Source organism: Natrix helvetica (genome assembly GCF_964273705.1).
Source record: "Natrix helvetica genome assembly, chromosome: 1".
NCBI lineage: Eukaryota > Metazoa > Chordata > Lepidosauria > Squamata > Natricidae > Natrix > Natrix helvetica.
Window position 1 is genome coordinate 182,969,758 of NC_138548.1, and position 13,552 is coordinate 182,983,309.

A 13,552-nucleotide genomic window follows, 5' to 3' on the forward strand; every position below is an offset into this window, starting at 1 on the left:
GATGATTTCTCCGCTGAGTCTGACGCTCTTGCTTCGTTTAGAGCTATCTGTAGGGTTAAATTTGGGTTTGCCAACAGCTTCTTTTGTAGTGAAATGTCTCTTAACCCACAGATAAGCTGCGCTATGATATGCTCGTCCAGATCCCTGAACTCGCAGTGAGTTGCTGCTTTACGCAGGGCCGCAACATATTGATTGATTGATTCTCCCGCTTTCTGGTTCCGCGTGTTGAATTCCTTGCGGCAAACATGGCGGGAAGGTTTTGGCGCGTAATGAGTCTGTAGAGCCTGTTGCAACGCCGTCCATGATACTGCCTGTATCGGAGTAGGCGCGGTGAGGTCTCTGGCCGTGTTGAAGACTTCTTTCCCGCAGTAGCCGAGGAAGATGTTTTTCTTCCGGGCGTCGGTGATCCCCGTGTATTCGTTCGCTTCGAGAAAACACTCGAATCGAATCATGAAGGCTTCCCACTCGTCGTTCGCTGGGTCGAATGGAGCGGGGGGAGTGTGCATCGCCATCTTCTCTCATTTGAATTTGCCGCGCTGCGGTGACCGAGATGGCTGCCGGAATTTCTGCTGAATTCCTGGGCTGGATCAAATCCGGAGATTCTGGAGTAGCGTTCTTCGTCCTATCTGCCTCTCGATCCCACCCTCGTCGCCAATGTTAGATCTGGGCAACGAGAGAACAGACTGCGGACACGAAGTGACTTAACAGCTCTTTATTAATAGTAGTAGTGATCCAGCTTGCTCTGTGGTCAGAGGGTTCCCCTTTTATAGGGATCGGGTACGCCCCTCGACCAATCAGAACGATACCTGTTTCCCGCTGTAGCAGCGGACCAGAGAGGAGACTTGCCACGATATATGTTAATATCTAACAGTGGCAATGGGACTATCTCAAAGTTAATAAGTATCTGTTTCTCAAAGTTGATTGGGTTGAAGATTATAAAGATTATCCTACTCGACATAGGTATCCCACCAAAGACATGGCAAAAGAAAATAGAATTCAAGTATCATATTTCATGATTAAGATAAATGCTTGCTTAATTCTGCCCTACCTACCCAACTACTATATGAAAATATAAAACCATATAGAATTTTATAAGCAACTAAGGGAAATACATACACACAACTATTCTTCACAAACTTCTAGTACAACCCCCAACACTACAGGGGGGCCACGCCTTGAGGAAAAGTGATAGTAGCCATCAGCTTTTACTAAGGCTCCTGGCTTTCCCTCTTCCTGGGTGTTCAGTTTATCTTTGTACCTTCTAAGCAAGCCTAACTTGTTCTGGAGGGTCTCCCATTATCAATAATGTCGTTTTATTTCACTCTTTATATTGTGCCTGTTTGCCCATAAAACATTTCAATTACAGAAATTAAAATCAACTACTTATTTGCTCATCATCTGTGTATGACTCTGGGTGCAACATAATGGGCCGAGTCGGTCAGACATAAATCTAGTTCCCAATTCCTTTCATCACCAGGTGCCATCCACTAGGCAATGCCAGCGGGCGGTGCCAAGGAGTAGGGCCTTCTCTGTGATGGGCCCAACCCTCTGGAATGACCTCCCCCCCGACATTAGAACCACCATGGACTTCCGCTCCTTCCGACAAAAATTGAAGACTCACCTGTTTCGATTAGCTGGCCTGGCATAATTATAATTGTTACAACTGCTACCTCCTGGAAGTATACTCTCAACTGGTTATTTTAAGGGTAGTGTTTTAAATCAAAGTGATTTTAGGGCTTTTAGAGCCATATTTTATTCTTCTATACAGTTCTTTTAATTTTTAACCTCCTCCATGTGTATATGTATATTTGTATTTATATTTATATTTGTACTTATTATTTGTTATGTGTTGTGTGGACTGTACACCGCCCCGAGTCCCTTTTTGGGAGAGGGGGCGGTTTAGAAATGCGAAGAATAAATAAATAAAATAAATCACACAGGGCCTTCTGAAAAACACAGGCCATTGCTTTCTCTAGGAAATAATCTGCACAGAATGATTGGCTCTCTGAGACCAGTTTCATGCAGCTGTCACCCACAAACTAGCCACTTTTAGAAGAAGGGCATATTTGAAATGGCTTGTGCAAAATCCAGGTTGGGGATTCCCTGTGAACTTATCTTTGTTGTAGAATGAGATCCCTACTGATGGGAAATTATCTGCCAACAAGCTAATATTTATTTAGCCAAAGGAAGCAGTTCTTCCTCCATTAAACAGAGCGAAACACAAAGGAGAGCTCCCCTGACTCGTTGCTGCAGCTGAGCAAGTTTTAAAATTCCCCACAGCTCACAACACTTAGAATATGGAAAGGAGTGAGCATTGCTGCTTGCTGGAGATAAAGTTTCTTCATGAGTTCCTGGGCCTCATGAACCAAAGATAGAGGAGCATCAGGGAGGCCAATGAATGCTTTTTGTGGCCTGGCAGTAAGTGAATCATTTTTGTGGCTTGGGTTTAGGAAAAGGGGGGAGATGAAGAGATAGATTAATGTTATGGCCTTTACCCAGAAAGATAAAAGAGAAATAGAAAATTAAAATAGCTTAAGAACCAATAAACATATAAAATGATCCCTCTTAAATCTACTATAGACCCCCTGCCAAAGCCTTAATGCTAAACAACACTTTGCAACATAGTAGGTTCTATTTAAAAAAATCCTTATCAGCCAACAGAAAATAAACAGAGAAACTACCAATGGTTGGGAGATTGTCGCTAGAAGAGGAAAAGTAATGTTGTAATGTTGTATGAGACCTGCCTTTTAAAAGAACTTTTGCTATGAATTCTAGCATTTGTGCATCTCGAGGCAGAGACAATGAGCCGTGGAGAGATTGTGATGTCTACTTTGTACTCATGCTGAAGGAAGGGTGTTACAGAGAGGCCTCATAAAAGCACAGCAGTACTTGGAGTAAGTGAGGTAGAAAATATAGGGAGCCATGCTTCTTCCACTAATTAATTTTTGGTAACAAATAATTTTTGGAACTCAGTTCAGCTCACTTTCAAGTAATTGTGCAGTCAGATTTTTAGCATGAGAGCAGCCAAGGTTGCATGAAATAGTCTAAGAAGAGTCTAACAATAGCCACCCAGAAAGAGCTTCTGCTTACGGGATTTTTTTCAAATGGATTGAAAAATATTGTTTAAAACAGAGTCAGGCAGACCCTTGTTTTTACTCTGATCAATCCTGCTCCTAGACTAAAGAGCTGTGTTTCAGATGCAGCTGGCAGAACCAAAAGCAGAACTAAGGAATTTGGACTGAACAGATTCCAATTGAGTCAAGAGGAGGAGGGGGAGGATTAATATTTCCTAAACACAATTGACTCACTGGAGAAGAGCCTAATGCTGAGAAAGATTGAGGACAAAATAAGAAGAGGACAACAGAGAATGATGTGGCTGGATAGAGTCACTGAAGCAGTAGGCGTGAGTTTAAATGGACTCCAGAGGATGGTAGAGGACAGGAAGGCCTGGAGGAATGTTCTCCATGGGGTCACGATGGGTCGGACACGACTTTGCAAATAACAACAACAAAACACAGTTGGGAAACAGGCATTTAGGACATGAGGACTGTGCTGCAGATCTTATTTAAGATATTTTACTTAAATTTTGCCCTGTCCAATCAGCTGTTCCCTTGCATTTTCTTTGATAAAAGGGATGGAAAGATGGTCTTTGGGTTCCCTCTTTGAATGAGAGAAACCGTTTTAGTCAGAACATTCAAATGTAATAACATGATCTTCCTGTCTCGATCTGTTTCATTGGAAAAGATGCCCGCCTGAGGAAAGAGCCTTTCACGTCTCTGAAAGCCAGCCCGGGGTAGGATCCCTCCAGATGGCCGCAGGTTCGGCTTCCAGAGTGGGCGGTGCGGGCGCCGGTGGGCTCCTCCAGGCTCCCGCCTTCCCAAAGCGCATCCCTGTTTTTGCGGAAACCAAAAGAATGGAGAAGAAACGGGGAAGCTTTGGGTGTGAAATGAGGCTACATTCACCAGCAAAGGGCAAAAATCTCTTCCAAGGCCTCATTTCATACCCGAAGCTTCCCCGTTTCTTCTCCATTCTTTTGCTTTCCGCAAAAACAGGAACGCGCTTTGGGAAGGCGGGAGCCCGGAGGAGCCCACCGGCGCCTGCACCACCCGCTCTGGAAGCTGAACTGCTGGCCAGGACTCCCCAGCTCAGCTGATTCCTGGGCCGCGGCACCTGCCAGACGGGGCGACGGGAGCTGTGAGGGAGCACCGTGCTCAGCAGAAGGGCTCCCAGGGCTCTGAGCATCCACCCGCCTTTCGCTCCGCAGAGAAGAGCCAAGCAGTGCCAGCCCAGCTCCCCTGACTGCACCCTCGGCAGCCGAGCCCTCCGGTCAGGGCCAACCAAGGCCGGTCCAGCTTGGGGGAGGCCAGCCACCCTGTGAAGAGTCCAGCCCGGCCTCCCTGCCGCCCTCCACCCCAAGATTCGGCCACAGCACTGCCCACCAGAGCTGTGCGACATCTGGCATGCGCTTGTCGGGCGAGGGCAGCGCAGGTGGGGTGCAGATGGAGCGGAGGAAGCCTCTCCCCCCACACTTCCCCTGCCCAAAAGAACAAAGGGAACCTCTGCCGCCGCCCGGGCAACCTGGCCGGCCTCTCTTGCGGCGGCTCTCCAGTGCCGAGCCTGGGAGTCCCTGGAGGAGCTGGCAAGGGCTGCAAGCACCGCAGGCTGGAGTGAAGCCAGAGGCGACGCCCCTCCGGCTGGGTAAGGCAGGCTGCCCTCCCTGCCTCTCCTACCCCCTTCCCTCTCTCACTCAAACAAACTCTCTCTCAAAAACACACACACACACACAGCTTTGTTATGTCCCAGTTGTCAATCAGCACAGCTTTGGATATACATTGGTTAAGCATGGAGAGGAAGCAGTGAAAGGAAAAAAATTCTATCTTACACTGCTACTGGAAGGATCCCAATGCAAAATGGAGATAGATACTGGTTCTGCCAAAACAATCATCTCCTGGCACACTCTCAAACACATATTACCTAACCTTTCTAAAGAATCTCTTTCTCATTGCAGTTGCAGATTGCGAGATTACCAAGGGAACTTCATTCCGGTGATGGGAAAGATGTCGGTGTTGGTAGAGTACAAAAAGTTTAAAGGCAATTTACCACTCATTGTCGTTGCCAACCCCTTGGCTAGCCTGCTGGGTATTGAGTGGTTTGAACCATTGGGTTTGAATATTACTGGCATTCACGCTTCTTCTGTTGATGATGACTTTGACAAGCTCGCAAGAGAATATGACGATGTGTTTGATGGGGCATTGGGTAAATATAAGGGTACCCCTATTACACTTAATTTAGATCCACAGATAACCCCAGTTAGACTGAAGGCTAGGAGGGTACTATTTGCTCTTAAAGCTAAAGTGGAGGCAGAATTGGATAAATTGGTCCGCCAAGGGATCCTGGAACCTGTAGATTATTCACAATGGGAAACCCTGATTGTAATCCCTGTAAAGGCAGATGGGTCCATTAGGATCTGCGCGGACTACAAAAATACATTAAATAGAGCCCTACAATCTAACCCGTATCAGTGGTGCAGCACTTGCTGCATTCCCTGAGACAGGGACGGATCTTCGCTAAGTTAGACATGGCACAGGCTTATCAACAATTGCCTGTGGATGAGGCAACCGCCAATGCACAGACAATTGTAACCCATAAGGGGGCATTCCGCTGCAGGAGGCTTCAATTCGGAATCTGTGTTGCCCCGGATATTTTCCAATGCCTAATGGAGAGGCTACTTCATGGTCTGGATGGGGTAGTCCCTTATTTCGATGACGTGTTAGTGGCAGCAAGGGATGGGGCAGGCCTAATCTGCAAATTGAGGGCAGTGTTACAGAGATTCAGGAACACTGGACTACGTCTAAAAAAGAGTAAATGTCACCTGGGAGTACCATCAGTTGATTTCCTAGGGTTCTGCATTGATGCTGAGGGCATTCATCCCACCAAGTCTAAGGTGGAGGCTATCCACAATGCCCCTACCCCTAAATCAAAAAGTGAACTTCAAGCATTCCTTGGGCTACTGAACTTTTACGCGGTTTTCCTACCGCATAAGGCTTCCGTGGCTGAGCCCCTACACCATCTGCTGGATGGTGCTGCGACCTGGCATTGGGGCGAGAAGGAAGCTGCAGCTTTCGCTAAGGTTAAGGCACTCCTCACTTCATCGGCGGTCCTCATGCAGTATAACGAGCGACTGCCTCTAACACTCACTTGTGATGCTTCACCTTATGGCATTGGCACTGTTTTAGCTCACAGATTACCTAACGGGAGCGAAGCACCTATAGCTTACTTCTCACGCACCCTATCGAGTACCGAACGTAATTATGGGCAAATCGATAAGGAGGCACTGGCGGCTGTGGCAGGAGTCAAACAATTCCATGAGTATTTGTACGGCCGTCAGTTCTTGTTGGTCACCGACCACAAACCACTACTGGGCATTCTGGCAGGTGACCGACAAACGCCCCAGATACTTTCACCAAGAATGTTACGTTGGTCAGAATTCCTGGCATCTTATTCATACCGACTAGAACACCGGCCAGGTAAAGACTTGGGACATGCTGACACGTTAAGTCACTGCCCCTTGCCCATACCGGTTACAGACCCCGCTCCTATGTCCACAGTCCTAGCCATTAAGGACATTAAATTACCACTCACGGTGATGGACATTGCAGCTAGCTCTAGCTTGGATGAGGTGCTATCCCGGGTTATCGACTATATACGAAGAGGGTGGCCAGCAGAAATCATTAAGGAGGAATTACAGCCGTATTATCGTAGGCGAACAGAACTGTCCACCCTTCATGGGTGTGTGTTATGGGGCAGCTGGGTCATAGTGCCACAAACTCTTCAAAACCGAGTATTGACAAGATTGCATGAGGGACACCCGGGCATCGTACACATGAAAGCGTTGGCCCGTAGCTCAGTCTGGTGGCCGAGGATGGACGAGGCCATTCAGACATGTGTGAGCCAGTGTCCTCAATGTCAGGCTACTCGATCTGCTCCACCTAAAGCGGAGCCTCGGGTATGGGAGACTCCTTCTTCCCCTTGGTCTAGATTACATCTAGACTTTGCCGGCCCAGTACAAGGAACCATGATATTAGTGGTAGTGGATGCCTTGTCCAAATGGATTGAAGTAATACCAATGGGCTCCACTACCGCAGAAGCCACGATCAGTGCTTTAAAGAAATTATTTGCATGCCATGGGCTGCCAGACATTGTGGTCACTGATAATGGACCACAATGGACAGCAGCCATATTTCAAACATTCTTGACCTCCTTGGGCATTAGGCAGGCTCTAACAGCTCCATACCACCCAGCAAGCAATGGCCGTGCTGAACGGGCAGTCAGATCAGTCAAGGAAGTGTTGAGGAGGATGGAGACAGGAAGCTTGCAGGATAAAATAGCTAACTATGTTTTTAGGCAGCACACTACCCCGTGCCCATTGAACAACAAAACGCCCACAGAAATCCTCATGGGAAGGAGACTGCGAACAACTTTGGATAGATTGCACCCTAATTACGCCACTAATAAAAGCCCCTTAATAATGGCCAAACAGCGGCAGTTCCATAACAATGATTTGGTCTTTGCCCAGAATTTGGGGGGGTCTCCTAAATGGGTGCCAGGGACAATAATAGAGGTAACAGGGCCCTGCTCTTACAGGGTCCTACTAAGCGATGGTCGGGTTTGGCAGAGACACGTAGATCAGATGCGCTGCCGAGAAACTACAAGTGGTGCGGAAACGAATGAAGACCCAAACACCGATGAATGTGCTACCGCATACCCTGCTGCATCTCTGTCCGATGCCGACCGACAGAACACTGACGCCGCACCGCTCAACACTGAAGATCCGGCTGAGTTGTCTCGACAACACGAGCTGGACTCTCAGACACCAACGATACCATTTCCATTGACAGCTCCAACTCGTACACTTTCAGCACCAAGGCCAGGGTTCCTGGTACGATGTTCAGAGAGGACCCGGCGCAGGCCGGCGTATCTCTCAGACTACGCATGCGCGTTACGGGGGGAAAAGTAGTGTTATGTCCCAGCTGTCAATCAGCACAGCTTTGGACATACATTGGTTAAGCATGGGTTAAGCTGTGTTTCTACTGGTTAACGTTAAGCTGTGTTCCTATTGGTTAACGGGTTGACAGCTGTGGGTTTAAAATAAACTGTCAACCCAGAGTTCGTTGTATTCATTCTAAAGCAGTGGTGAATAAACCGTTCTGTTAAAAGCCTCCGACTCTCACATTGAATACCCATCCAGAATATATAAAAAGCTTCTCGGAAGAAGCCCCTCCCAAACGAGCGCCATCTACTAGGAGGCAGGAAAACTGGGTGCCTCCCGTACATCAGGAATTTTTAGGCTTTTAACCCTTGCTTAACTTAAAAGCCTAAAAATTCCTGATGTAGGAGCGGCACGCAGTTCTCCTGCCTCATAGTAGAGGGCGTTTTAGAGGCTTTTTTAAACAGTTAAGCAGTCATCCATGGTGAGGCAGGCTCAGGCAGCAACTAGCTCAGTCTGACCTCAGCTCTCGCCTTTTTCCCTTTACATTTCTTTTCTTTTCATGATGACAGTGGTGAGGCTGTTCCTCCCCTGACTGCACGTCACTGCATGAGCTATTTCAATATTTGGTTGAGACTGACTGCTGAAAAAGCTACTCTACACATAAAACATGTTAAAGGAAAAGTTGGGCCTTTTCAAATAAAAGCTCATCTGCTCTGTGAATTTCCATGATTTTTCCCCCTTTTTTGACATTTCTGACATTCCTTCTTTCACAGAATATTTCTTTGACTAGGGCATCTGAATGGATCCCAAACTTATCAAACAACGTATCTTGAATATTTGGGACTAATTTGTGGAATATCTTGGAAGTTATACAGGGAATGCTGGTGTTCTTTAAGAAACACGGGGCTAGCTCACACTATAGATATTATAGAAACTGAATTTGGAATGATAACAAGCTGGCACAGGACTCCAAATCCATAATGAGATCTGGAAAATATGTGCTATGTTTCAGCACCTTCTTGAAGCACAGAAGTGGCAGAATGGCAAGATGTGACATTAATGAACTATTCTGAGGTATCGACTCCAAATCAGGTATCAGCCTAGGCTGTGTAACCTTAATAAATTTCATTCTCACAAACAGAAAGAAAAACAAAATAGAAAAAAGTAATTTCTTTCGGCAATCATTTCTTTTCTTTCTCAGATTAGTTGGGTCCCTTTATTGCCATGTCATTGTGAGCTCCAGGACCAGCAATCATTACATATCTCCCATTTTGGGGTAAAGAAATAGCCCTGGGGAGGGATGACCATTTTGCTATATGCATGCATGCATGTATAATTAGACAAACATGTAAGGTTGACTGGCAAGGATGAAAATTAAGCACATGGACAAAACTGTGTGCAGACGAGCACAACTTTGCCAAAAAGAGGACAGATTTTTTTTCTAAAACCCACCTACTGCCTTTTTCTAAGGCCCCCTGCAAAGTGCAGAGGCTTATGCTGTCTCCTTCACAGTCACATCTCAGCTGACATCCTCTTTAAGCAGTGCTTGTTCCAACATTCAGACGTATTCAAAGGAAAGCCTGTCCCCATCTCGTATGGAACTTTGCAGACATTGTAGAAGGAGAGTCATGTTGGGTCTATGGTAACAAAAACCCAGAGGGAGTTTGCCCCATTTGAAAATCCTATCAAGCCTTATTATAGAGAGACACTAGAGAAGGAAAGATGCCAGGGAAGGGCAAGAGCGCACAATACTGAGGAGTTTGTGGATGGTTTTGTAATGCTATTTGGCAGTGAGGGCTAATCTTTTCCAGACCGAGTGTGCAAAGTCTCGGTGAATGCACATGGGTACACACAAACGCCCAAAATGCAATGCATGCACAGGGCCCTGATGCATATGCCCCATCCCCTGCATGTGTGCGCCTCCCACATGTTCCCCCCACATACGTGGACTGGATGCCCCCCCACATGTGCCTTGCCCGCTGCATGCATGGCAGAGACCCGACAACCTGCTGGCCGGACATGCACACATATGTACAGCGGAGCTGAACTGGGGTGACAGCTCGCATGTGCCATAGGTTTGCCATCATGGCTATATGGGATAGACTTTGGGAGACAGAATGAAATGCCCTCAACAGCATGTTCAGGTAATAGCACATCGCCTGCACTGATAGTGGGCAGAGCAAGAGGCTCAGAAAGGAGCCTCCCTACGGTGGTTTCTCAGACTGTAAAAGAGATGGTGGGAGGCTTCTACTTTCAGATTTGTAAGATTCTGTTAATGTTGCTTTACAATAAAGTAGAAGTAGCTTATCTGCTTGTGTTTGCTATCTGGCCTTCCTGGCAAGGCTGACAGATTTAAACTGTGGATGTTGCAATGCTGGGGGTCTTTTGCAGCTATCAAGTAGGATTTGAGTATTCTAGCAGAACAAGAAACCAAACATTTTCTACTCATCAGAAGTCATTCTCATCAGCAAGTCAACAAGCTCAAGAGCAAGCTGCAACATCTTTTCTTGACATGCTTCTTGATTGGTTACCAAACATTATAAGGTCCTAAAAGTCTTCCCTTCCTTTGGCTTGCAGGTTTTGTAAACAACCATCCCGGAAATAATGTCCCTTTCCCTAGGAGAGGTGTGTGTGGGGGGGGGGTACTACAAGAGCACAGCAATCCATTTTTCTTTGGCTTATTTATCACCAAGCAAGGTGTGGGAGCCCTTTTATTACAAAGCTTTCCTAGCAATTTAGCATGCTGCCATCGTGCCAGCCTGCTGACACATCATCAAGTTAATTACACTTATTCACTAAAGCGCCTGTCCTCCTTGTTAGAACAAGAATGGTGAAAAGGTAGTTAGGAAACAAAGTATTGCAAGGAGATATCGCGGCAGTGAGCTGGCAAAGGCAAGCATCTCTTGTTTCTGCAGAGGCTTTGTAATAAAGGAAACATCTGGTTGAGAAGAATGGATTGGCAACCTTCTTTAGTTTTTTTCCAAGGACCCAACTGGTGGCACCTCATTGTATGGCAGCATTTCCAAAGAGTTTCTCTGAAGAACTCATACAGATGATGTCAGCTTGTCATTATGTCTGACCACCAGGCTACTGAGATCTCTTTTTTTCCCCAAAGCAAGAAAATAGGTGTCAACATCTAGGCTATTTAAAAAAGGGAAAAAAATGAGAAATAGGCTTTGCAGGAAAGAAGGGTTGGTCAAAAAATATTTTAAACCACGGGCTAGGGGCTGCATCCATAACGATCTAGCCTGAATTTTATTGTACTATTTTTGTTAGCTGCCAGCACTGGCAAATGTTAGGCCGTAAGGAAGTAAACAAATAAACCTCCCAGCTGATTTGTGGTGCTGTTTCCTCACAGGAAGTCACTGTTGTAGGGTATATTTATGATCAATACATCCCATGGGGAGGATGAATGCAGGAGACTGATCTATTTCTTGCTTTTTATCTCATCCTGGCATCTCTCTTAAGGCAGAAGAGGGGAGCCTTTTTTTCGGTTAAAGGGCAGGCTCTTGAAGGGCAATGAGGTGGAGGATGCTGAAGCTAAAGCCAGAATGAAATAAGACTGGAGGTGCCTCTTTTACTCTGAAAAATGGGCCTTATTTTATTAATCAGATGAACTCACTGCTATTTTATAATGACTGAGTTCACATGTTGCAATAATCAATGGGTTCCTACAAAAATACAGAATAGTGGGACTGGCATGTCACAGCCCAAGGTTGCACTTTCTTTTTTTGTTATTTTGGCTTCTGGGAGCTGCTACTATGATATGACTATGATGAGATCAAATTAACCATCTCAAAATGACTTGTCAAAAATTAAAATTAACCATCCTCCATCTTTGCTGTGGTGAAAAAAGCAGTGTATCTCTTTAAATTTGTGAGCTAGCAACAGCAAATTCCTGGAAGCAGGCTTATGTAGGCATCAGTAGATTTGCTTGCCCTATTTGAAGGCTCCAGCTTCCTTAAAATAAAATATTTATTGGAACCTGCTGCTGCTTAAGGCTACCCTAGCTGTCAGAACTCATACATAAAAATATCCTTTCTCCCCAAGAGTGCTATTCATCATTCAACCAGTAAATATAACTCACTTCATTGATTAGACTGTGATTATATTTTCTCTTTTAAATGGCTGTTAGAATCAGGTTTTAAAAGAGCCATTTGTTTCTTCTATAAATAATCTTCCAGACCTTAAAATGCTTCATTGTTCCCGTGAATCATTGTAGCCTATAAAAGCAGAAATCTAAAGCTAGGGATCTGTAGTATTCTCTGTCTCCTTAGTTAGCTTGAAAGTTTTGACATAAATGTCTATAATCTTTATTTCAGGGCATGGATCCTTGTTTATGTGTTAGAATGATGATAGTAACTTCAACTCTAACCAACTTCTGTCCATTCCAAGTGCAGTTCTGGTTGGGCTTTGGACAAGTTGTCTTTCAGTCCTTATCATCATGTTTGTTTTGGCTCTCTTTCCAGAAGGCAAGAAGAGGCCTCCAAAAATGCCTTTCTACTAGTAGGCAAGAGCTCACGAAAGGGCAACATGGTAGAATGAGTTCTAGAGGAAAAATTGCTAACCTGCAGGCCCTCTTCCAAAGGCATTTTAGCATTCATTTTTACTCATGGAGAAAAATAACAATGGCAATTCTTACAAAAGGTGAGTCCTATCAAACTTTAGACAGTGGTTCAAAATTACATCTTTACTTTTCAATATGCTGGCAAGGAGAGGCAGAAAAAATATTCTCAGTTCCATGGAAAGGATGTTTGTTCTTTAGCCTCCCTTTTATCTACAAGAGTCCTTAGGATTTGGTTTGAGGTCCACTTCTGTTCTCTTTCTTTGTTTTTAGGTCTTCTTATTTATTCCTTTCAGTTCAACTATCTTATTTATGATAATGACCTCCAAGTGGATTTCTCTATTCTACATAACGCATGTGATCTTCCCCCCCTTTTTTTTCAATTGGACGTGGTCCCTCTACTCTGGACAAGCCTTTATCCCAATTGTTCTTTTTTTCTCCCTGTCTTCTTCTTTTACTTTCCAGGAATGTCTACTGCCAATGTCAAGGTGGAATGAGATCTGGGAATTCTTGCTGATGACAAATTTGCTTTAAATCTTTTCATCAATGAAAACATGATAACCTGCAGCTTTTATCTCCCAAAGATGTGAGAATTCAGCCATCTCTTACTATTGAAACAACCAGTTAGTCCATATTTTATTTGGACTACAGGTAGTCCTCAACTTAGAAGAGTAATTGAGCCTGAAATTACAATCATAAGTCATGCTGGTAATTAAGTGGGTCATCGCATGACCACACCTGACTTTACTATCTTTTTTGTGGAGATTAAGTGAATCCATTGTTCACAATGGCTGTTTCCCCCTCCCCCTCCCAGAAACTGGAAGTAAATGCCACTAACATCTCTGTTTCAGCCCAAGCCCCCAGAGGAGGACCTAACCCAACAGATGCTCCAAAAGATCTTAAAGGGGCAGGAGGAATTGAAGAATCAACTAAAAGAAATGAATAAACAGCTCAGAGAAAATCAAAACCGAACGGCTCAAAATACGCAAAGACTGGAA

The 13,552-nt window shown here is 45.1% G+C and overlaps 1 long non-coding RNA gene across 1 annotated transcript; it reads left to right on the forward strand.

Annotated features, from left to right (window-relative positions):
• The first annotated feature begins 2,225 nt into the window (after window positions 1-2,225).
• Window positions 2,226-13,330, forward strand: LOC309389023. Its single transcript, XR_014174877.1, has 3 exons — window positions 2,226-2,418; window positions 12,460-12,637; window positions 13,020-13,330. It is a non-coding gene; the product is annotated as an uncharacterized lncRNA (long non-coding RNA).
• The last annotated feature ends 222 nt before the right edge of the window (window positions 13,331-13,552 follow it).